Raw genomic sequence first — 26,740 nt, 5'->3', positions numbered from 1 at the left:
AATAGGAGACTGCTCAGGGTAACTTGACTTGGCCCAGAGGGCTAAGAGATCAGGGTGGAAAATCAGGGGAAAGGAAGTTTACCTATGTGGTTCAAGAGTCTGATGAAGGTAGAGGAGAGGTGGCAGGAGAGTGGAAGACCCTTGTACAGCAGTCTGCATTTTAATATTCATGTGTTTCTTCAAGAAATCTTTGTAAACAGAAAATAATACTGTTTTGTCTGATGAAGTCACAGTGTTCTCACATCTGACATATTTGTGTCCTGTATCTCTTGAATACTTCCAATCCTAGGAATACAAATAATTGTCTGTTTATGAAATAATGGTTACTCATAATAATTAGTATTTTAGTAGAAATAACTATTATAAAATAACATAGCAATGGTCAGCTATTCAGAACAACTGAAAATACAAAACAATACAGAGAGTAAAAAAACCAAAGGATTTAATTAAATATCTTCCAATCTCAGGCTGATTTGAAGAAATAAAATACCATTGTAACTCTGTTTTCTAGTACCCTTTAGAATGTAGTGAAACCATGGAAATGCATATAAACAGATAGGCCACATTTTATATATAAATGTCGAGTATCTTTCATTTTACACTAAGGTACTGATTTTTTTCTAACATAGCTTTAAGAAAAAATAGCTTCAGTTCTAGTTTCATATTATATTTTTCTTAATTTAATAAGCTGTTATTGAACAATCATTTAAATTCCTCATGATTTAGATTTCCTTCCTATTAAAATTAAGACTGTAATGAACAAGAAAATACATTTATATAGCATTTGAGTTCTATCTTGTACTTAGAATGTACTATTTATGCTTATTAAGAAATAAAAGTGTGGAAAAGCTTTAAACTGCTCTCAAGTTTTAACATAGCCCACATTTAATAACTAATGAGTACATTATGAATTTATTCATGTGAGAATGCAAATCTACTTGCCTTAATGCTTCATTACATGTTAGAACATTTACTTACCATAAATCATTCAATGAAAGCATTTCTGATGGACAATCCAGTACTTTAGAACACTTTGTATAATTATGCAATATTCTTTTACTCTATGAATCTCACTGCAAACATTTCGTTTTAAATGGAGAATATCATGTAAGTTAAATTTCCATAGACTCTTCTTGTTATTTCTGAGATAGTACCAAACTGACATTTTATTACAAGGGAGAATTACACACTGTTTAAGCATAAATAAGAGTTCTCTTCCTCAGCTGTTCTGAAAGCAGGAAAAAAAAAGATGTTTCTTCTTCTACAATTTTCACAATGAAGCTTTTATCTCAGCAGTAATGTCTTCAGTAGAGAAGATACTCTTTGAAATAGAGTTCAGTGATATGTATTTCATCTAAAGTAATGTAACCCTATTCTGGGGTATATGTATTTTTCTCTCTAATACATAATTCTTTTAAGTGAGATGTATCACACTGAAAGTAGAAATGTTATGAGTTCTGATAGAATAAATGGTGAATGAGTGAGGCAGAAAATAATTTTCTTTTATGGCCCCAGCAACTTCAGATGAAACTCAATTCAAAAATAATGCCACTCCTGAACAAAATCCTTACGGGATTTCACACTTTAATTCTTGTAAAGATTATGGAAAAATGGACTTATCTTATTTTAACTCAGCACCACAAAAGGAAGAAAAGCAGTTAAACTATCATTGTTTTATGCCTTTTTCTTGCATGGATACTATATTATGTTAATTATAACTGAAAACCAAAGTAGAAATATATTGGTAACCCTTTTAGAAAGCTGTACAACTCATCATAAATCAGTGTGATTTAATGAAGACCTAAGAGACAAAATCATTGGTCTGATGAAATTGTGATCACTCACCAAGATGAAAGATCAGAAATAATGGGATATTCCTGAGATCCTAGAAGAAGATAAATTTATTTGCCATGCTACACAAACCAGAAGATGGTTTTTAAAAGAAAAATAAGCACTTTAGTCAAATAGAAAAATACACTGGGATTCCTTCCAGTTGGGGCCAGTGCTGGAAACCTTGGTCTTGAACTCAGTGGACAGTCCCACAGTCACCAGAGGATTCTCAAACCCCCAGGCACCCTAGCACCCCCAGGATCTTATGATCACAGGTGAGCAGAACACAACATCTGCTCTAAAAACACCAGTAATGCTTGGGGCCAGAGGGAACAGGGACACAGGAACCCTGCCCAACCAGTGGCTCAGGTTCCTTCCAGTCAGCACTGGTCTACCTTGGCTTCAAACTAAGCAGACAGTTCCACATCCCCCAGAAAAAGTACCACTTCCAGGAAATCTAATGTGCCAGGATCTTAGGATCCCAGGATCCCAGAAGCTTGGTCATACCAGGATTTCAAGGTCTCAGAGAAAGTTTGAGTAATAAGAACTCTGACACAACCAGAATCTCAGGATCACTGGATCCTGGAATCACAGGATCACAGAGAAAGCTGGACTCTGAGAATTTCTGAATTAACTGATATTACAGGAAGGACAGGGTCCAATCAAATATATCGAGGGCAGGGAGAACTTGAAATAGTCAAAAGGAAGGAGGCAAGTATAAGGACAAAAGCAACAGAAACCAAGGTTACTTGGCATCATCAGAACCCAACTCTCCCACCATATCAAGTCCTGGATCACACCACCACACCAGAAAAGCAAGATATGGATCTAAAGTCACTTCTTATGGAGATGATGGAGGACTATAAGAAGGACATAAATAACTCCCTTAAAGAAATACAGGAGAACACATGTAAACAGGAAGAAGCCCTTAATGAGGAAATACAAAAATCCCTTAAATAATTACTGGTAAACACATCCAAACAGGTGAAAGAATTGAACAAAACCATCTAAGATCTAAAAATAGAAGTAGAAACAATAAAGAAATCACAAAGGGAGACAATTCTGGCGATAGAAAACCTAGGAAAGAAGTCACGAATATCACTAAGAGAATACAAGAGATAGAAGAGAGAATCTAAGGTGTAGAAGATACCATAGAAAATATTGACAAAACAATCAAAGAAAATGTGAAATGCAAAAAAAGATCCTAACCCAAAACATTCAAGAAATCCAGGACACAATGAGGTATGGACTAGTAGGAAGTTTTCCAACTTAAAGGGCAAGTAAATATCTTTAACAAAATTATAGAAGAAAACTTCCCCAACCTAAAGAGATGTGCATGAGCATCCAAGAAGCCTACAGAACTCTAAATAGTTTCAACCAGAAAAGAAATTTCTTCTGTCACATAATAACCAAAACACCAATGCACAAAACAAACAAGAATATTACAAGCAGTAAGGGAAAATAGTCAAGTAGCATATAAAGGCATACTTATCATAATTAGACCTGACTTCTCCCCAGAGTCTATGAAAGCCTGAAAATCCTGGGCAGATACCATACTCATACAGACACGAAGAGAACATAAATGGCAGCTTAGGCTACAACACCCAGCAAAACTCTCAATTACCATAGACAAAAAAACCAAGGTATTCCAGGACAACATCAAATTTATACAATATCTTTCCACAAATCCAGCACTTCAAAGGATAATGAGGGGAAAACTCCAACACAAGGAGTGAAACTATGCTCTAGAAAAAGCAAGAAAAGTATCTTTCAACAAACCTAAAAGAAGATAGCTACATGAACAAAATTCCAACTCTAACAACAAAAATAACAGGAAGCAACAATGACTTTTCCTTAATATCTCTTAATATCAATAGACTCAATTCCCCAATAAAAAAACATAGACTAACAGACTGGTTACTTAAATAGGACCCAACATTTTTCTGCATTCAGGAAACCCATATCAGTGACAAAGACAGGCACTACCTCAGAGTGAAAGGCTGGAAAATAATTTTCCAAGCAAATGGTCCTAAGAAATAAGCTGGAATAGTCATTTCAATATCAAATAAAATCAGTTTTCAACATAAAGTTATCAAAAAATATAAGGAGGGGCACTTCATACTCATCAAAGGTAAAGTGTACCAAGATGAACTCTCAATTCTGAAAATCTTTGCTCAAAATGCAAGGGCATCCAAATTCATTAAAGAAACTTTAGTAAACCTCAAAGCACGCATTGAACCTCACACAATAATAGTGGGAGACTTCAACACCATACTCTCATCAATGGACAGATCCTGAAAACAGAAACTGAACAGAGACACAGTGAAAGTGACAGAAGTTATGAAACAAATAGTTTTAATAAATATCTATATGACATTTTATCATAATAAAACAAAAGAATATACATTCTTCTCAGTATCTCATGGTGCCTTCTCCAAAACTGACCATATAATAGGCCTCAACAGATACAAGAAGATTAAAATAATCTCATGCATCCTATCAGATCACCGTTGGCTAATCTTCAATGACAACATAAATAATACAATACCCATAAACACATGGAAGCTGAACAACACTCTATTCAATGATAATTTGGCCAAGGAAGAAATAAAGAAAGGAAAAAAAACTTTTTAGAGTTTAATGAAAATGAAGCCACAACATACAAAAAATTATGGGTCACAATGAAAATAGTCCTAAGAGGAAAATCATAGCTCTGAGTGCTCCAAAATGGAACAGGAGAGAGCATACACTAGCAGCTTGACAGCACAACTGAAAGGTCTAGAACAAAAAGAAGCAAGTTTGCCCAAGAGGAAAAAAAATCAAAATCAGGGCTGAAATAAACCAAGTGGAAACAAAAAGAACCATACAAAAATTCCAAACCGAGACCTGGTTCTTTGTGAAAATCAACGAAATATATAAACCCTTAGTCAGAATCAGTAGAGGGCACAGAGACAGCATCCTTATTTAACAAAATCTGAAATGAAAAGGGATACATAACAACAGAAACTGAGTAAATCCAAAGAAATCATCAGATCCTACTACAAAATTGGAAAAATCTGAATGAAATAGAAAATTTTCTAGACAGATAATAGGTACAAAATTTAAATAAGGATCGGATTAATGATCTAAACAATCCCATATCCCCTAAAGAAATAGAAACTGTCATTAATATACTCTCAACCAAAAATGGCGGAAGACTTGATGGGTTTTGTGCAGAGTTCTATCAAACCTTCAAAGAAGACCTAATACCAATACTTCTCAAACTATTCCAGAAAATGGAAACAGAAGGTAGTCTTCCTAATTCATTCTATGAGGCCACAATTACTCTGACACCTAAACCATACAAAAACCCAACAAAGAAAGAGAACGTCAGGCAAATTCATGTGAGGCTTTGCCAGTGCCTGGTAAATACAGAAGTGGATGCTCACAGTCATCTATAGAATGGAACACGGGGCCCCCAATGTAAGAGTTAGAGAAAGTACCTAAGAGCTCAAGAGATCTGCAACCCTATAGGAGGAACAACAATATGAACTAATCAGTACCCCCAGAGCTCATGTCTCTAGCTGCATATATAGCAAAAGATAGCCTACTCGGCCATCATTGGGAAGAATGACCCCTTGGTCTTGCAAACTTTCTATGCCCCAGTACAGGGGAACACCAGGGCCAAGAGGTGGGAGTGAGTGGGTAGGGGATCAGTGCAGGGGGAGGGTATAGGGGACTTTTGGGAAAGCATTTGAAATGTAAATGAAGAAAATATCTAATAAAAAATTTAAAAAATAGCCATTCAAAAATACTCAATAAAGTTCTCATGAACTGAATCCAAGAACTCATTAAGAGGATCATCCATCATGATCAAGTAGGCTTCATCCCAAGGATGCAGGGATGCTTCAATATACATAAATCCATTATGCAATCCAGTATATAAACAAACAAAAAAAAATGATCATCTCATTAGATGCTGTGAAATCATTTGACAAAATCCAACACCCTTTTATGATTAAAGTCTTGGAAATATCAGGAATTCAAAGCCTATACCTAAACATAGTAAAAGCACTTTACACAAACCAGTAGCAAACATCAAACTAAATGGAGAGAAACTTGTAGCAATTCAACTAAAGTCAGAGACTAGGCAAGGCTGTCTACTCTCTCCCTACCTATTCAATACAGTGTTTGAAGTCCTAGCCAGAACAATTATACAACAAAAGGAGATCAAAGGGATACAACTCAGAAAGGAAGAAATGAAAATATCACTATTTGCATATTATAAGATAGTATATATAAGTGACCCAAAAATTTTACCAGAGAACACCTAAATCTGATAAACAACTTCAGTAAAGTGGTTAGATATAAAAATAATTCAAACAAATCAGTGGCCTTTCTCTATACAAAGGATAAACAGGCTGAGAATGAAACTAGGGAAACAACAGTATTCACAATAGTCACAAATAATATAAAATATTTTGGTGTGACTCTAGTTAACCAAGGGAAAGGTCTATGATAAGAACTTCAAGACTCTGAAGAAAAAAAAATGAAGACGTCCTCAGAAGATGGAAATTTTTCCCATGCTCATAGATTGGCAGGATTAATATAGTAAAAAAATTACCAGCTTGTCAAAAGCTATCTACATATTCAGTGTAATACCCATCAAAGTATCACCTCAATTCTTCATTGATTTGAAAGAGCAATTTCCAAATTCATCTGAAATAACAAAATATCCATGGTAGCAACAACTATTCTCAACAATAAAGAACTTCTGTGGGAATAACCATTCCTGCCTCAAGCTGTTCTACAAAACAATTTTGATAAAAACTGCGTGGTATTAGTACAGTGACAGGCAGGTAAATCAATGGAATAGAATTGAAGACCTAGACATGAACCCACACACTTGGTCACTTGGAAACCATCCGGTGGAAAAAAGACAGTGTTTTCAACAAATTGTGCTGGCTCAGCTGATGGTTTGCATGTATATGAAGGCAAAGTGACCCATTCTCATCTCCTTGTAGAAAGCTCAGGTACAAATAAATCAAGGACTTTCACATAAAACCAGGTACACTGAAACTTAGAGAAAAGAGAGTGGCCAGAGTCTAGAACATATGGGGCACAGGAAGGAAATTCCTGAACAGAACACCAATGGCTTGTGATTTAAGATCAAGAATTGACAAATGGGACCTCATAAAATTGTAAAGCTTCTTTAAGGCAAAGGACACTGTCAAGAAGACAAAAAGGCCATCAACAGATTGGAAAAGCTCTTCACCAATCCTACATCCCTTCGATGCCTAATATCCAATATATACAAAGAACTCAAGAAGTTAGACTCCAGAGAAATGAATTACCCTATTAAAAAATGAGGACAGAACTAAACAAAAAATTCTCAAATGAGTAATACTGAATGGCTGAGAAGCACCTAAAATAGTGTTCAACATCCTTAGTCAACAGGGAAATGAAAATGGGTAAGATCAAAAACTCAGGTGACAGGAGATGCTGGCAAGAATGTGGAGAAAGAGGAACACTCTTCCATTGCTGGTGGGATTGCAAGCTGGTACAACCAGTCTATAAATCAGTTTGGTGGTTCCTCAGAAAACTGGACATAGAACTACCTGAGAACCCAATAATACCACTCCTGGGCATATATGCAAAAGATGCTCCAACATGTAATAAGAATACATGCTCCACTATGTTCATCACAGTCTTATAGTAGCCAGAGCTGGAAAGAACCCAGTTGTCCCTCAACGGAGGAGTGGATACAGAAAATGTGATACATTTATACAATGGAGTACTACTCAGCTAATAAAAAATAATGAATTTATGAAATTCTTAGGCAAATGGATGGATCTGGAGTATCTCATCCTGAGTGAGGTAACCCAATCACAAAAGAACACACATGATATGTACTTACTGATAAGTGGATATTAGCCAAGAAGTCCAGAAGCTTGGAATACCCAAAATACAATTCACAAACCACATGAAACTCACGAAGAAGGAAGATCATAGTTTGGATACTTTAATCCTTCTTAGAAGTTGGGAACAAAACAACCATGGAAGGAGTTACAGAAAAATGTGTGGAATAGAGACTGAAGAAATGACCATCTAGAGACTGACTCACATGAGGATCCATCCCATTTACAATCACCAATCCCAGATACTATTGTGGATGCCAACAAATTCTTTCTGACCGAAGCCTGATATAGCTCTCTCCTGAGAGGCTATGACAGTGCCTCACAAATACAGAGGTGGATGTTCACAGACATCTATTGGGCTGAGCATAAGATCAAAGAAAATACATGGTGGGACTCATGTCTCTAGCTGCATATGTAGCAGAGGATGGCCTATTGAGTCATCAATGGGAGGAGAGGCCCTTGGTCCTGTGAAGGTTCTATGCCCTAGTGTAGAAAAATGCCAGGGCCAGGAAGCTGGAGTGGGTGGGTTTGGGGAGCAGAGGGAGGTGGGATGGATAGGGGAGTTTTGGAAGGGAAACTAGGAAAGGGGATAACATTTGAAATGCAAATAAAGAAAATATCTAATAAAAAAGAGAAAGGATCTTATTAGAAATTTACATGTAAAGTATTTCCAATTCTGAGCTTACCATAAGGGAGGGGAAGTATAGAATTTTAATTCTGTTCTCTTATATCCCTACCAATAGCTCAGGAACTTGATATTAAGCATCTTTAGTAAGAAAACATCAAAATAAGATAGGAAATTTCATTTGATATCTCCATGTCTTTTTACTGCATTTCATTTCACACATAATGAGCACTATTATTATACTGAGGGGAAAAAGGGCATTGCAGGACTTTGTTTAGGATTTCTTGTTCTCTCGGATAAATTGAAAACAGTAATCTTACACACTATTGCATCAGTTAGTTTAGAAAATATGTACAAGGTAGAAAAAGAATTGTAAAGGTACGTCTACTTTTGGGAGATGCAGTGTTAACCAAAAGATATGGCATTTGTTTCTCCGAATCTTAATTTCTGAAGTGAAGAAAATGAAAAGAAGAAACATCTGACATGATCAATATGATGTCAGTAAGCAACACAGAATATTATTTACTGGTGACTGTTAACATTTTACACTTTAGGAAGGGCTTACTATCATATCACAAAGCTTGACAGGAAACATTGAAACTATTGTTAAATTCATAAACAGTCATACCTTTTTGTTTTGTTCCTTTGGTTTTTTGAGTCATAATTGTCAGTTTTTCTTTCATATGAATATTTTTAGGGTTTCCTTCATTTATCTTTCTTTATGTTTTAACCAGAAAGAAGGATGGCTGAATATAATGCTTGCTAGCTAAATCTAATGATAAGAGTTTTATCACTGTAACAAATATAACTGTGGAAGGAAAGAATCAACTCCATGTGCATCTCATCAATTACTTGAGCATGCACATACATACACATACACATACATACACATACACACACACATACATACATACACACACCTGAGTATCCATATAATATTTAATGTTATTAATGTTTTAAATAGAATTCAAAGTGATTTATTTATTTATTTATTTATATTAAAATCACTGCCCCCTTTGATTTTCTCTCACCAAGGTACTCCTATCATCCCTCCTTCTCTTCTTCTCTTAGAGGGTGCCCCCTAACAATTTTCCCTCCATCCTGGCACATCAAGTCTCTGCAGGATTAGGCATATCCTCTTTCACTGAAGTAAGACAAGGTAGCCTTATTGGGTAAGAGATTCCACAGACGGACATTCAATATCGTTAGGGACAGCCCCCATTAGAGTTGTTAGAGGACATAGAGACTGAACTGCACATCTGATACATATATAACAGGGTCCTGTGCTATGCCCACTCCAGTGAAAGTCTGCTTGGCAGGCCGAGACACCTGGAAGCACTCGGGAGGCAAAGAGTTTCAAGGAAACTCAACCTCCTGGAACCTTGGCATTCTCATAACCCGAATACTCATAGCCTATCCCCGTGTTAGTCTGGTGTATGGATCCATGTGCTCTCTTTTAGTATTATTTTATTATAAGTGCCTTTAAAGTTTGAATTCTGACATAAGTAAGCTCCACCAGTGTTCCAAAGTCCCAGAAAATCCTTGAAGCAGACAAACTTGGAATTCACTAGGAATTCAGTAAGAATGTTACCTACTCAGTAACATTCAAATTTACTTCTAGTAGAAGACAGTGAAACTAATTAAGCATTACAAAGAATGGAGCCAGAATAGCTCAGGGCTGGTCTGCAGAGTGTTTACTTGGGGCAATAGCCAGTCTTACACAGATAAGAAAATTCACAGTGGCCTAGCGAATAGGTGGGTTTACCATGAAAGAGTTAGGGAATCTCCTTGAGACAGGTTTCTTCACTAGGCCCAAAGAAACAGTATAAATCAGGCATTTTCTAAGAACCCCTAGTGGTGGGCTTAACAATAGACTAGCATTACACTTGGCTCTCTTCTTAGTGGCAGTGGCCTGGTCCCTGCCTTCTTTTGATGTATACATTCCTTTTGTATTGTGTCACTGTAACCAGTCGGATGTATCTTGCCTGTTTTCTTGTGGCTCTTCTGTATAAAAAGTATGATGCTCGACTTGAAAAATTACATTCAGTTTCTACACAATCTCTCCTGTGATTCTGTCTGTCATTCATTCACCGACTCCTTGTCCACCTGCAACCAGAGACCCGTTTTACGCAGACAGGGACCAAAAAGGGTCTGCGGCAGTCTCGGTCCATTCCATGTGTACTCTGGTTGGTGGCTCAGTCTCTGGAAATACATTAGGGTCAAGCTTAGTTGGTTTTCTTGTGGTGTTATTACCTCTTCAGGGCCTTCAGTCTTCTTCCCAATTCTTCCATAACAGTTCTCAAACCTTATCTATTCTTTGGCGTTGGTACATTATATTTTATAACATTATACTCTGATAGAATTATAAATATTTAGATTAATAAACAAGACACTGAAATGCAATCACAAGCTTTGGAATAAATATTTCAGGAATAATTACCACTTTAGGAGAGGGGATTAATTAGGTTATCCAAAGAAATAACATCAGTAGATTATTTGAAATAATATGCTATAGTAATAGTTTCTATGAATACTGAAATTGAAACCACAATATGACTCTATTAACTTAAAATAAGGAAAGCTTGTGTAAATTACACCAACGTAAAATCCAAGAAGAGAAGTTAGAGGTGACTGGAGTAAGCCCCTGGATCTATGGGATAGAAAGCAAGGAATGGATATCTAATAATGGAAATAGAATAGGTCTTCCACATCAATATTCTTAGTATCCCAGTGTTGGCATAATGCAACTTTCTTGTTTTGATCTTCTGTATTGGGTTAATTCAGATGATAATCAGCTACTCACTAATTTTCTAGATTCACCCTCACAAACATACCCAGGAACAATGTTATAAATCTTTTGGTCATCTTTTCCTGTCAGTAGCAGGGAATTCATGGCTGGTACTATACATCCAGCCAAATCACAGCTGGTATGGTCAAAACCTTGAGATACGTAGTAATTCTAATTTCAAACAGTTCTATAAACATGACCTTTTTCTAAATACTTGTTCTTATACCCATAACTACATGAATTTCTCATCCCTTCATCATCAACACTCCTTTTTTGAGCAGACAGGAAATATATAAAACAAATCATGTTTAATACAGACAGCAATTGACCGAAGAGTGTCCATCTATAAAGAAATCCCTAAACATGCAGGCAGTAGGACATTGCAAAAAAGAAGGCAGAACTATTGGAAGAAGCAGTGGAGTAGAATGTCTCCTGTGAGAAAGTGTCTGTTATATGACAGAGAAGATGCAACATTTTTCAATCTCAGCAATGTTGAGATTAAAGGTGCTAACAAAGATGAGGGAATTTCATGATGCTTATTCTAAGATGAAGAACTACCTGTAATCAAGGGTACTTATAGAGGAAATATCAGTATTCTACAAAAATAAACCCTCTGACAGATTATCTCTTCCCAAGTGGTCCACCCAAACAACACAAAATAGGTTCAGTAGGCTGCATTTGCAAATACACATTCATTATATATTAAAAGGCATATATATGAAAAAACATGAACTTGAGAGGTAATAAAAGAAAAAGTCCAGGAACATTTTAAGGGAGGAAACAGAGAGTGGATGATATAGGTAAAGTCTACACATATGAAATTAAAAGTACATTAAACACATTCATAATAAGGTGCATTGCATGTTTTCTTAATTGTTTTGTAAATTAAACAAAACCATAATCATGAATGTGCAAAGTAGAGCATCCAGGTAAAAAGAATCATTCAAAAAAACCTCTTGTGTGACTTGTAGAAAAAAATTTGTGAAATTAATATTGATCTTCATAATTATATTATATCTCATAATTTTCCATATGTGCACAAATCACAATATTCAGATAACAAAACAATTCTGTGAAACATGGGAAGTGAATTTTCAAATTTAAAACTAACTTTATTAACATTGTTTGTAATTGGCTATTATATGAACAAACAGAACTTAATACTTTGGAATTCATATATATAATAAAAATAAGTTCATAGATAAATCTGAGAATCTTAGCTATATAATACCTCAGCATTTTTTGGAAATAAAACATTTTAAAGTTTTAAAACTCCTGATAGGCCAATTGCTGGGAATTATGGGGTAGAGATCAACAGCTAGAGTTTGAGCCTTGGGAGGGAGTCTTAGTTAAGATCCTGAAAATGCCCCCTTCCCTCCCCACTTGTGATTGCTTTCTTTTCTCTCCCAAGTGGGACTGAGGTGTCCTCACCTGGACACTTCAGTTTCTTGCCCTTTTTGAGTTTTGTGGACTGTATCTTGCGTATTCTGTACTTTTTGTGGGTTGGGAGTGGGTAATATCCACTTGTTAGTGAGTATATACCATGTATGTCCTTTTGGGTCTGAGTTACCTCACTCAGGATGGTATTTTCTAGTTCCATCAATTTGCCTGCAAAACTCAGGATGTCCTCATTGTTTAATAGCTGAATAGTATTCCATTATGTAAATGAACCACATTTTCTGCATCAGTTCTTCTGTTGTGTGACATCTGGGTTGTTTCCAGTTTCTGGCTATCACAAACAAGGCTACTATGAACATAGTGGGACAGTTGGAAGTTGGACTGGGAGGGGGAATAAAATATGAACTGTAAAACACAAATTAATTAATAACAAATTAATTAATAAAAATGATTCTGAGAATGTGTCCTAATTAATAACTCTTTCAATCACTTAATGATATTTTTTGATGCTATACCTTAGGAGAACTTCTTTTTTTTTGCTGTGAATTATGTGAAGAAATCAAGATTTCCTTTTTGATTTAACAGCCCTATTCTCACCTTCCACTATACCCTAGAGATGATAGCAGATACAAACTGTCCTTTCTTAACACCAGGGATTTTCTCACAGCTCTGTCTGTCTTTTTTCTACCTGTCCTATAATGCACAAATAATCTGTGATGAACATATTATTGAAAACTCACCCTTATATTGAAAACTAAGTTCATAGCACCTCCATATGGATGTGTTAAATATTAATTCTGGGGTCTGCCATGTCATTAGTAGGAATGGCACGCTGTGGAAAACGTTGAATGTTGTGTAGCAGAGAAGATATTGAGTATATGGTTCAAAACCATACATATATTCACTTAAAAGAGTGAGAGGATATCTTCAATAACAATTTTAGTAAGCAGCAATAAAGTGTGCTTAATGATATTAAGAGAAATAATAAAATGAACAACAATGAGAGAGAAATGTCCTGTGCAACCTTTTAAAATTTATTTATTTAGCTATTTTTTACACTCCATATTGTATTCCCTTCCCATCCACCCTCCTACTGCTCTACATGCCATACTTCCCCCCATGCCCCTGTCTCCACAGGGATGTCCCCACCTCAGCCCATGCCACCTGACCTCTAAATTCCCAGGGGCCTCCAGTCTCTTGAGGGTTAGGTGCATCTTCTCTGAAAGAACATAGAACTGGATGTCCTCTGCTGTATGTGTGTTGTTGGCCTCATGTCAGCTGGTGTATGCTGCCTGTTTGGTGGTCCAGTGTTTGAGAGATCTTGGGGGTTCCACCTACAGTGTCACCCTCCTTCTCAGCTTCTGTCAGTCTTTCTCTAATTCAACAACAGGGGTCAGCTGCTTTTATTCATTGGTTGGGTGCAGCTATCTGCCTCTGCCTCTTTCAGTTGCCTGTTGGTTGTTCCGGGGTACAGTCATGCTAGGTCCCTTTTAGTGAGTGCTCCATAGCCTCACTAATAGTGCTAGGCCTTGGGACATCCCCTTGAGCTGTGTCCCTCTTTGGGCCTGTCACTGGGAATTCTTTTCTGCAGGTTCTCCATTATCATCTCTGTAATTCTTTCAGACAGGAAAATATATGGGTCAGAGTTATGGCTGTCAATAGTCCCCACTTCATTTGATGCCCTGTCTTCCTGCTAGAGATGGGCTGTACAAGTTCCCTCTTCTTACCTTCAGGCATTTCATCTAAGGTACCTCCCTTTTAGTAGTGAAAATTGTTTACCTTCCAGGTCTTTGGCGAATTCTGGAGGGTCCCCCAACCTCCTATCTCTTGAGGTTGCCTGTTTCCATTCTTTCTGCTGGCCCTTGGGGCTTCAGTCCTTTTCTCTCACCCAGTACCAGATCAGGTTCCCCTCTTCCACCTACTCCCTCCCCTGCTCCACTCCCTGCCCCGAAGTCCCTCTCTCCCTCCCTACTTGTGATTGCTTTCTTCTCCCTCCAAGTGGGACTGAGGCATCCTGACTTGGGCAATTCAGCTTGTTGAAGTTTTTGAGTTCTGTGGACTGGACATTGGGTATTCTGTACTTTTTTTGGCTAATATCCACTTATCAGTAAGTACATATACCATGCATGTCCTTTTGGATATGAGTTATCTCACTCAGGATGATATTTTCTTTTTTATTTTGTATAATACGTGCATGAATTTAGGATAGCTCATTACCATAATGTAAGGTTAACTGATAGACAAATATAAAGAAGAATGATGGATTTTACTTGAAAAGTTCAGCTTTTAATAATTGGAAGGTTTATGAAAATAATAAAGGAACAGAAGGATGACTTATGGTATAAGATACTTGGATAGATTGTACAGACATAAATTTTAAAATATTATATGACTCAAATTTCTATTTTTAGTAAAGAAATTCTTCGGTAGAAATAAAATAGGAAGAAAATTGAATATTTGGAAATCTATTCTATACATATCATTTACCCTGTTCATTCATTTACAAACATGTTGCCTTTACATTAGTAGCCATATTCACGTGACTAGCTATTCATGTATACAGAACACACAAAAATTCTGTTTTTCTTTATGAACACTAAATGAGAAATGTTATATCTGTGTAAACAAAATTGACTGCAAGAGAAAGTGCATTGCACAAGAACCAGTTAGACTTCTGAGAAATTTTTTTGTACATTTTTATACATTAGATATTTTCTATATTTACATTTCAAATGTTATCCCCTTTCCTGGTTCCCCTTTTCAAACCTCCCCTATTCGCTCCCTCCTCCCCTTGCTCACCAACCCACCCACTCCTGAACGCTGGCACTGGCATTACCCTACACTGGGGCATAGAGCCTTCACAGGACCACAGGCCTCTCTTCCCAGTGATGACAGACTAGGCCATTCTCTACTACATATGCAGCTGGAACCATGTGTACTCTTTGGTGGGTGGTTTGATACCTGGGAGCACTTGGGGTACTGGTTAGTTCATATTGTTATTTCTCCCATGGGACTGCAAAACAAGTCACCATAGGTGTGTGGTATCATGTCTAGGTCTTCAATTATATTCCATTGTTTTCCCTGCCTGTCACTGTACAAATACCCTGCAGTTTTTTCACAATTGTTCTGTAATACAGCTTGAGGTCAGGGATGTTGATTTCACCAGAAGTTCTTTTATTATTGAAAATAGTTTTAACTATCCTAGGTTTTTTTGTTATTCCAGATGAATTTGCCAATTGCTCTTTCTAACTCTGCAAAGCATTTAGGTAGATTTTTGATGGGGTTGAATTGAATCTGTAGATTGCTTTCAGCAAGATGGCCATTTTTACTATTTTATATCTGCCATTCCATGAGCATGGGAGATCTTTCCATCTTCTGAGATCATCTTCAATTTCTTTCTTCAGAGACTTGAAGTTCTTATCATATAGATCTTTCACTTGCTTAGAGTCACACCAAGGTACTTTATATTTTTTGTGACTATTGTGAAGGGCATTGTTTCCTTAATTTCTTTCTCAGCCAGTTTATCCTTTGTTTAGAGAAATGCAACTGATTTGCTTGAACTCATTTTATATCCAGCTACTTTGATGAAGTTGTTTATCAAGTTCAGGAGTTCTCTGGTGGAATTTTTTGGGTTGCTTAAGTAACTATCATATCATTGGCAAATAGTGATATTTTAACTTCTTCCTTTCCAATTTGTATCCCTTTGATCTAGTTTGCTGTTTAATTGCTCTGGTTAGGACTTCAATTACTATAATCAATAGATAGGGAGAGAGTGTGCAACCTTGTCTAGTCCCTGATTTTAGTGGGGTTGCTTCAAGATTCTCTCTATTTGATTAATGTTAAATACTGGTTTGCTGTATATTGCTTTTTCTATGTTCAGTTACAGGCCTTGAATTGCTAATCTTGCCAAGAATTTTATCATGAAGGGGTGTTGGTTTCTGTCAAATGCTTTCTCAGTATCTAATGACATGATCATATAGTTTTTTTTTCATTTTCTTTTTTTTGTTTGTTTGTTTATTAGGTATTTTCTTCATTTATATTTCCAATGCTATTCCAAAAGTCCCCCATGCCCTCCCTCTACCCATTCCCACTTCTTGGCCCCAGTGTTCCCCTGTACTGAGGCATATAAAGTTTGCAAGACCAAGGGGCCTCTCTTTCCAATAATGGCCAACTAGGCTATCTTCTGATACATATGCAGCAAGGGACATGAGCTCCAGGGGTTACTGGTTAGTTCATATTGTTTTTGGATTAACTTGATGGATTTCTATATATTGAACCATCCCTGCATCACTGAAATAAAGCCTACTTGGTCATGACTTGTGATCATTTTGATGTTTTCTTGGATTGGAGAGAAAGAGACTATCACACCTCTGAGCCAGGGAGTGAAAACACTCGTGGGAGAACAAGTCTCTCCTGGTGGGAACTGTGCACAGCAGGCTGTGGAACAGATTCAGATCATGGGTGCAGTTGGTGGACTGTTAGAATTTTTATATACATGACCTTTTAATTGAACCCTACTAAAGCAAATTTGTGCCACTATCAACATATGGAATTTCTTACCCTTTTTATTGATGAAATTTATATGTATAATATCTTCTATTGACTTAAATGCCTTTCAATGTAGTCAAGTGATTTTATTTATCTATTTTTTTCTTGAAAACATATTCTTTAATCATTTTTTACACTACAGTGTTTATCCCCCACTTCTTTCACTCTCAGACTATTCCATACCTTTCCCACATCTCCAAGAGGAAGTCCCCATCCCACCCTTACTTCACCAGACCTACTCACTCCCTAGGGTTTCAAGTCCCTTGAGGGTTAGGTGTATCTTCTTTGACCGAGTCCAGATCTGGAAGTCCTCTTCTGTTTATGTGTTGGGGGTTTCATATCAGCTGGCTTACACTGCCTGATTGGTGACTCAATATCTCAACGATCCTGGTGAACCAGGTTAATTGAGAATGCCAATCTTCCCTTAGGGTCACCCTCGTTCTCAGCTTCTTCCAGCTTTTCCCTAATTCAACCATAGTGGTCACGAGCTTCTGTCCATTGGTTGGGTGTGAATATCTTCATCTGACTCTTTCATCTGCAATGTTGGACTTTTCAGAGGGCAGTCATTACAGAACCCTGTTTGTAAGCACACCATAGCATTAGTATTAGTGTCAGACCTTGGGGACTCATCCTGAGCTGGATCCCAATTTGGGCCTGTCATTGCACCTCCTTTCCCCCAGGCTCTTCTCCACTTTTGTCCCTGCAGTGCTTTCAGACAGGAACAATTCTGAGTCAGAGATTTTGACTGTGGGATGGCAACCCCATTCCTTCATTTGATGCCTACAGGAAGTGGGGAGTGAGGGACCTCGATAGTAAAGAGGACAGGGAGGGGATAAGGAGAATATGATCAGGCATCGGGGGTACAGGATTGAAGTTCTGAGGGACAGCAGAAAGAATGGATATGGGCAACCTTGTGAGATAGGGGGTACAGGGATCCTGTAGAATGTACCAGAGACCTGGGAGGTTACAGACTCTCAGGTCTCAAAGGGAGAGATCTTAGATGAATTGCACTATAGTGGTCAGAGGGAACTTAGTTATCTATTCTTCAATAGTTCTTGATACTTTTCAGCACTGTGTAAGTGTGATAAACAGTCACCTGGCTTGCCTTGGTTAGTCAGCCCTGGGCTGACATTATAAATATATAGCAAGGAAGGCAGTACTCCTTTCTTGCTTTAGGCATGTTTTTGTCTACAGAAAGTTTCTTTATTTTAAAATTCTTGTGTTTATTTGTATATTTATTTGCCTGTGAGTGGGAGGCAATTACTACTCTATGTATGTGTAGGACAACAAAGAACTTGTAGAAGTAACTCCTGTATTCCAACTATGTGGGCTCCTAGACATCATACCCAGATTGTGAGTCTTGTTAGCAAGCAAATTCAAGAACTGAGCCATTTCACATTTTGTAAATATGCTGTTGCTTAGACCATGTCAGCTTTAATGACTTTGACATATTCCTTCTTGATATGTGGGCTCACTCCAATTTTTATTTAATATCAAATGCTCCCTTGAATTGAAGACCAAACTAAATTCAGAATGTGTTTTCTACCTGTTATACAGTTTCACCTATTTTCAGCCTTGGGTTACGTTATTTTCCTTTTATGTGCCTTATTATGGAATGTATGCATGTAGTATATATTTTTATTTGATATGCAAGGTATAGTTATGAATACAAAACAAAAATCCAGATAGACCCTTGGCTTATGGTTAGTGAATTACATGAATCTACTGTAACATGAAGTAAAAAGTAAAATATAACTTTTCTGCAAAGTTGGCTAACATTTTTTGAAGAAAATTTCTATAATCACAAAATTAACTGTTTGTTTTTTTTTTTTTTCAGTGTAGTCATACATGAGGGCACAGAGACATGGTTCAGGTGTTACAAGTACTACTTCTGACAGAGGATCCTAGTTTGGTTGTCAACACCTACCTATCACCCAAACATATATAGCTCCGGTTCTAGAGGATCTCTTCCTCTTATGACATCTTCAGGCATACATTGTCCATGTGTAGACAAAACACATATCATATAAAATTAAAAATTAGAATTAATACACTAGAGTTGAATATTTTCAAAGGATGGTGTATTTTTTCTGTCACCAAGGTAATGTTTGTTGAAATGAGTAGAGTCTAGGGTTATTTGAATTCTGAAAGGTGGTCAGACCAATCATAGGTCAAAGAAGCAGAGTTCAAAATGCCAGTATAATTGATACGAAGATTAACTAAAGGTGATTTTTTTTTCTTGTAAATGTAGAAGAAAGAACAGGCATTTTTTTTCTCCTCTTAGTTTGCAGGACTGTACACAGAAAACAACATTGTACTCAGGTTTATTCTTTAAAAATCATATTTGATTTTCGATCCTGTTATAAGAAGACTTATAAAGTAAGAACAAGAAATAAGGAGAAGGGGAAAGTATTAAAATTCCACTGTCTTCTGTTAGTGTTTATAATACACTGGCAACATACAGGAGGATAGAGTTTTCTCATTCCTGTGTCTCCATGGAAACAAAGTCCTTCATTTTCTTGTCTGGAAGAAACACCAAAACTGCTGCTGGAAATCAATTTATTTTCTATCGCTGCAACTTGACTGAGAAAGACAGTCATCGGGTTTTTTCTATTTATGGGCCACCTGGTGCTTGCTATAAATTTTCTTCCTCAAAAATCTTGCAAAATAAATGTTTTGAGACATAGAAAATGCACAAAGAGTGCAATGCATAGAAGTATTTATTGTTTTTGCTTTTCCTATCTCTTCTTCAAAATCATAATCTTCAATAGCAATAGAAGGCATTTGGGGAAGATAAAAATCCGCAGGTTATCTTAACACACACACACACACACACACACTGAAAAACATAAAAGGCAAGTGTTGACCATGACTATAACATCTAAATTTAAAGAATTTCATTTTAGTTACTTTTCTCCTTCATGAAATTTACAAATTTTATCTAATTTCATAAGACAATTCCATTATCTGATTCATAATTGAGAGCATATCTCATGATACATTGGGAGCATTTGGTCAGGACTTTACTTACAAACATAAAGGAAGAATCTCTGAGCATGATCATTGTCTTTCCATCTCAAACTATGAGTGGAGGTGAAGACCATTTATGCATAAAATAGGTATAGATAGTTTAAAAAAGTCACATACAGATAGAGAGAGAGAGAGAGAGAAACTGTATTCTAAAAAACAGTATTTTAAAAATGTTTATATTTAGTTCACTTTGATATTTTACGCAGAACTTTAGGTAGAGAGGTGATTTTTATTATTATTTTCAATCATAATGAAAGCTCTAGATTTGAGTCATCATAACAACACATAAAAATATTATTTGAGCTTCTTTAGTTGCTACAAATAAATTGTCAAGTGGATATGGAGATGCTCTATATGATGAAGACTTTTTCCTGAGAACTAAACGTGCCTGTTCTGTTTCCACCTTTTCCCACTTCCTGCTTAGATGTAAACATGCTTGTTGAGAGAACAGGACTACATGCTACAATAATCTTGTTCACAGATTTTGACATGCATTTAGGTTATATCCTAAAGACAAATAGGAACATTTCCTGAATTTGTTTTTTTTTCTTTTTTCTTTTTTAATTTAAGAATTAATACACTGACTCCACAGGATGAGAAGTAGTACCTGCTAAACTGCTTCTGATGTTCCTTAGAAGCGTGGCATAAGTGATAATAGGAAACCTTTTTTCAAAAGCATTATTTAAATTTTATTATTAAAATGTTGCAAAAAAATCACACACTGACATTTGGCAGAGTCAGCAAATTTCAATACAACCACTTGGTATAGAAGCTGTGAATATTCACATTGAATTTTATACTTTCATTGTATTAACTATGGATAGATTTTTATCCTCTTCTCTATCATCAAAAAAGATAAATTCATGACACAGTAAGAACTAGAAACACAACAAGCTTCATAGTTTCATTCAGAATTTATGCCTATTAACTATATTTAGTCTTTTATCAACTTACATATATAGTTATCTAAATTCTGTATATGAGGGAGAATATTTATAATATACTGATATTATGTAAACTTTTAAAATAATTAATACATATGGTTTTCTTTTTAACTTGGACTTATACAAACATAGAGAAAATAATTTATTTTTGATGGTGTTTTCCTCTTGAAAGAGGTGATTTTGCAAATATTAAGAAAAATTGCAAAATATTTTTGACTTGAGGAAAATTATGTTCATATATTTCATGCACCTTATTCAATGGGAAGAAGATGGATATTTCTACTATGCAAACAGGCTGTTGCTTGTATATAACTGACCCATGTATCAGAGAACCAGCCTTGTTCCACAGGAAAGAGTTCTATTGGCAATATATTCACATTTGCATTTGTTTTAGAAAGTTAAACTTGATCCTGTTTCTGAACACAGAAGTCTACCTTATTGGATGACTACCTTATTTCTGCACTTTTATTTCAACTGTACTAAGTATTTGTTGATGAAAGAGAAGTAGAAACATACTATCATAATTTGGGAGCTACATGTGTATAACTTTAATATCACTTAAAAAATGACTAAAGCTGCTAATGTACTGTACCTTCTAAAGAACCTATGTCCTAAAGCTGAGGGGATGACTCTGTAGGTGTTTACATAAAGCATCCAGAACCCATGTAAAAGCTAAATGCAATAGCACCAAGCTCTCAGTCTCAGCACCCCTGAGGGAAAATGGAAGGCAGAAGATGTTGTGGACAGCCCTGGAACTAATTATATTTGATGTTATTTCCAGTCTCCTATGAGTGTTTGTGAACAAGAGATGAGTCAGCACTCATGTGATTTCCTGTAAACCTGCTTCCTGCCTTAAATTGTAAAATAAAGGAGAGCTGATGATTGGGCAGATAAAAGGGAAGGTGGAACAGAAGGTGGGGGAGAGAAGAAAAGAGAAAAGGGAAGAGGGAGAGGACACAGAGGAGGAGGAAGAAAAAGAAAAGTGGAGCAGAAGCACATGGCCTGGAGAAAGTGCAAATTCTTTTTTTTTTTTTTTAATTTTTTTATTAGGTATTTTCCTCGTTTACATTTTCAATGCTATCCCAAAGGTCCCCCATATTCACCCCCAAAATCCCCTGCCCACCCACTCCCCCTTTTTGGCCCTGGCGTTCCCCTGTACTGGGGCATCTAAAGTTGGCAAGTCCAATGGGCCTCTCTTTGCAGTGATGGCCGACTAGGCCATCTTTTGATGCATATGCAGCTAGAGACAAGAGCTCCGGGGTACTGGTTAGTTCACTCCAGAAAATCAAATAACCCCATTAATAAATGGGGCTCAGAGCTGAACAAAGAATTCTCACCTGAGGAATACCGAATGGCTGAGAAGCACCTGAAAAAATGTTCAACATCCTTAATCATCAGGGAAATGCAAATCAAAAACTACCCTGAGATTCCACTTCACTTCAGTCAGAATGGCTAAGATCAAAAACTCAGGTGACAGCAGATGCTGGCGAGGATGTGGAGAAAGGGAAACACTCCTCCATTGTTGGTGGGATTGCAAGCTTGTACATCCACTCTGGAAATCAGTCTGGTGGTTCCTCAGAAAACTGGACATAGTACTACCGGAGGATCCAGCAATACCTCTCCTGGGCATATATCCAGAAGATGCCCCAACTGGTAAGAAGGGCACGTGCTCCACTAAGTTCATAGCAGCCTTATTTATAATAGCCAGAAGCTGGAAAGAACCCAGATGCCCCTCAACAGAGGAATGGATACAGAAAATGTGGTACATTTGCACAATGGAATACTACTCAGCTATTAAAAAAAAAAAAAAAAGAAACTGCAATTTCTAAGGGGTCTCATAGATGTGGAAGACGGTAGTGTAGTGTAGCTGTAGATCTGCCCAATCTAGGCAATCAACATGTAATCATATTTACTGTGTTGTGTTTTCATTGCCAAGGCTTATTTACCATGACAAGAGGAGAGAATGCCAGCTTTCCTGACACACAGTGGAAAACTCTATGATGCTCTGTCTAAAAGAAGATGGAAATAAGTCTAAACTAAGAACAGCTCAAAAGTTGTTCTTTGACTTCCACATAAAAACACTCACACCAATAGACACAAACATATCATATACACAAATGCGCGCGTACACACACACACACACACACACACACATTTTAGAGACAAAAATTGTTTTAGGAGCCGGGCGTTGTGGCGCATGCCTTTAATCCCAGCACTCGGGAGGCAGAGGCAGGCGGATTTCTGAGTCGAGGCCAGTCTGGTCTACAAAGTGAGTTCCAGGACAACCAGGGCTATACAGAGAAGCCCTGTCTCGAAACAAAACAAAACAAAACAAAACAAAACAAAACAAAACAAAACAAAACAAAACAAAACAAAAGTTTTAGGAAAAGAAAAAAACTTGAACCTCTTAGAGTTGTACTTCTCATGAATATGTGTTTTCTATAAGTGCAGAGGAGCCTCCTAGCAATAAGAACTATAAGACTATCTATAAAGAATTTAAGATCATTGGTATTTAGCTCTCCACTTAATATGGGATTCTAGTTTATTATTAATATTTTATTTTGTTTATCTCAGCATGTGTGTTTGTGTGAGTGTAAGTCTGTGTGTGTCTATGTGTGTCCACATGTTATAGCATATATGTAAAGGTCAGAGGTCAACTTTTGAAACAAATGACAAAAGTTGATTCTCACCTTCTGCTTTTTTGGTGCAGATTCATTCTTGTTTCTGATGTTGAGCTCAGCATCCTAGTCCAGCTTGTTCATCGACTTCCAGGTGATTTTTCTCTGTCTACTTCCTATTCTATCACATACAGATTTTTGCACGAGCTCCATGAAGAGAATTAATTCCACCAGGCTTGCATGGCAAGGATTTTTTTCCCCAAGTAGTGCTATTTCCCTGGCAACTGTTTTTAATTTTTTTTTTATGTAAATTTACATCAAAACTTAATTTTTTCAATACAGTCACTAAATATTCACTGTAATACACTTGTGTTGCAGTTCCTATAAATATAATGATGGGCTCAACTATGTTCACTTTTGAAGCCTTAAATTGTCATGGTGATGTTTAGAAACATGCCCTTACATACTTAAGAGGGTTAATTAGATCATGTAGCAAAGTCTACCAATATGATTTGTCTCCTAATAAGAACTAAGAAAAGACTCTGTGGTGGATCAAAAGGGCAAAGTATTTGTTGTTGAGCCAGAGAACCTGAGGCTGATGCCAGAGACCCACATTGTAGAAGGAAAATAAAAAACATTTATCTTCAGACATTAACATATGTGCCTGAGGATGAAGAAGAATTCACACACACACACACACACTGAAAATAAAAACATATAATTCTATAAATTAAATAGGAGAACAATACTAAATGCACATTCTCATAGAGCCAGACATGTGAAATGTGTCATCAGTTAGGATTTGAGTGATCCAGAATTAAAAGTGAACTCTTACAAGAAAGCATTGTTCCTAGTACAGTGATTTTGAACTTTAAATTCAGAGAATTATTAAAATTATACTTACATTGTTGAACACATATCATACTTGGTGGTTTTATAATATTAATAAACTCATCTTCTGCCTCCAACTTGAGAACACCAGCATTGAATGTGAAGACCTTAGTAGATTTCTGAGAAAAATGTTAGGAAACTGAACTTCAACCAGATTTGTCTGCACAAAATTCTCCTCTATAATTTCTCCATTCATTGAAGCTCTTCACTAGCAGTGAGATGTCTCTAATGTTATAATTATTGATGCCAGTATGCATAAATAATCCATCCCCTGCCAGTTAGAAAAATCTATATAATTTACATGGTTTGGTTTAAATTAGGTTAAATGGTTATAAAAGTAGGATTTGGTAATTAGCACTGAAATCGTCAAAAGATGTTAACCTTCCATTTTCTTCCTCATTATTATCATCTATTACATTTTTTAAAGATAATAATAAGTGGTGACTTTTTACAACTACATGGAAGAGAGGACATACCTAACTCACTTTTTCTCACTGCCTCAATTCATAAATAATTAGATATTTGCATTAAATTTCAGGGTGACTGATATATATATATATATATATATATATATATATATATATATATACGCATACGCACAGAGAGAGACATATATATGGTAATTTAATGTTTTTTAGGGATACATATCTATAGGTAAGAGTGGCATCCTTAGCTCAATATTTAATACGATGGCAGGAGAAAACTTAATAACAGAGAAATTCCAAATAACAATCTAAGAGAATAATTTACAAGGCAATGACTGACCATGAAACATGTATTGAATCACTGCATGTGCTTAATTTTGGAAATTTAAAAATCATTATGCCTGAAGTTTTAATATTAGGATGATAGTCTATATAGGATATAAATAGGGTTGTTCCAATTTGATTTGATAAGTAAGGTACACATATGTTAAGTATACCTATGAATTAAAAATACTAATTAGAAGGCAGATACATGCAATATATGATTAAAATTGGAGAAGCGAATTATGTTGACAAAAATAACAAGACATCTTTTAAATCAAGAGAAAGAGATAAATGCATGTCAGGACAGAAAATAAGCCCCCATCTAAATGCAAGACTATTTAAGGAATTTATTTTCTTAAGTCTAATTAGAATGATGGGAGAAAGAGAAAAAAAGTTTTCCAGCTGCAATTATTTCCCTGAAAAAAAAAGTATTAAAATTTATTAATGCAGATCTTGTACCAAGAGAAGAATAACAAAATGTAACATAATGGAAATAAATTTTTCAGCTTAAAAGCAAAGTAGAAGACTCTGATACTGTCTCTTTAGAAAGTCATGCTGTAATTTCTGATAAAATACAAAAAAAGAGATATTCAGATACATGTATTCAGTAGTCTTTTGAAATATTAGTGAATATGGAATACATTACATTATTACCACACAAAAGAGAGCAAATAGAATTCTTGAATATGAAAAGTGTACAGGATTTATGCCTGAAATAATGTCTCACAATAAGTACACATACCCTCCCACATACATGTATGCACACATATACACTTTCAGAGAGAAAATACATGATATTTGGCTTATAGCTCAACCCAGCAATACCACTGTTTCTCTCCCACACCCCAAGGTTACAAAATGAGTCACAATGAAGCAGATACTTGAGGGAAGACACCTTGAAAAGATCTCAAGTGGAAAGCTCTGGGAAGAACACATAATAAATACATTTGGAAAAGTAGAGCAACTAAACTATCTTAAGATACATAATAAATGTATCAGGAAAAATTCTCACCAACTAAAATATTTTAAGATGCAGTCAAAGAAAAAAAAAACAATTAATGAAGATACCGGGTTTAAGACAGACCTTTCCTGCTACTGGATTATAAAAAATAATATTATTTAAAACATAGTTATATCAAAAGTCATCCTCAGATTTAGTGATATTCTACTAAAATTCTCATGATAATATTCACAGAATTAAAAAGTGAAATAAAAATTTTATGTGTAAATTCTCTGTCTTTGTTTCTCTCTCTGTCTCTGTCTGTCTCTCTCATTCACACACACACACACACACACACACACACACACACACACACACACAATATTGTTAAACTAACCAAAGTAGAAAAAGGAGAAATAACACTGAAGTATCATACTACCCCGACTTAAATTAATTATATTATTAAACTATCATAACAAAAC

The sequence above is a fragment of the Mus musculus genome, chromosome 13 (assembly GCF_000001635.26).
Source record: "Mus musculus strain C57BL/6J chromosome 13, GRCm38.p6 C57BL/6J".
NCBI classification, from domain to species: domain Eukaryota; kingdom Metazoa; phylum Chordata; class Mammalia; order Rodentia; family Muridae; genus Mus; species Mus musculus.
Note: the sequence above shows the minus strand (reverse complement) of the source record.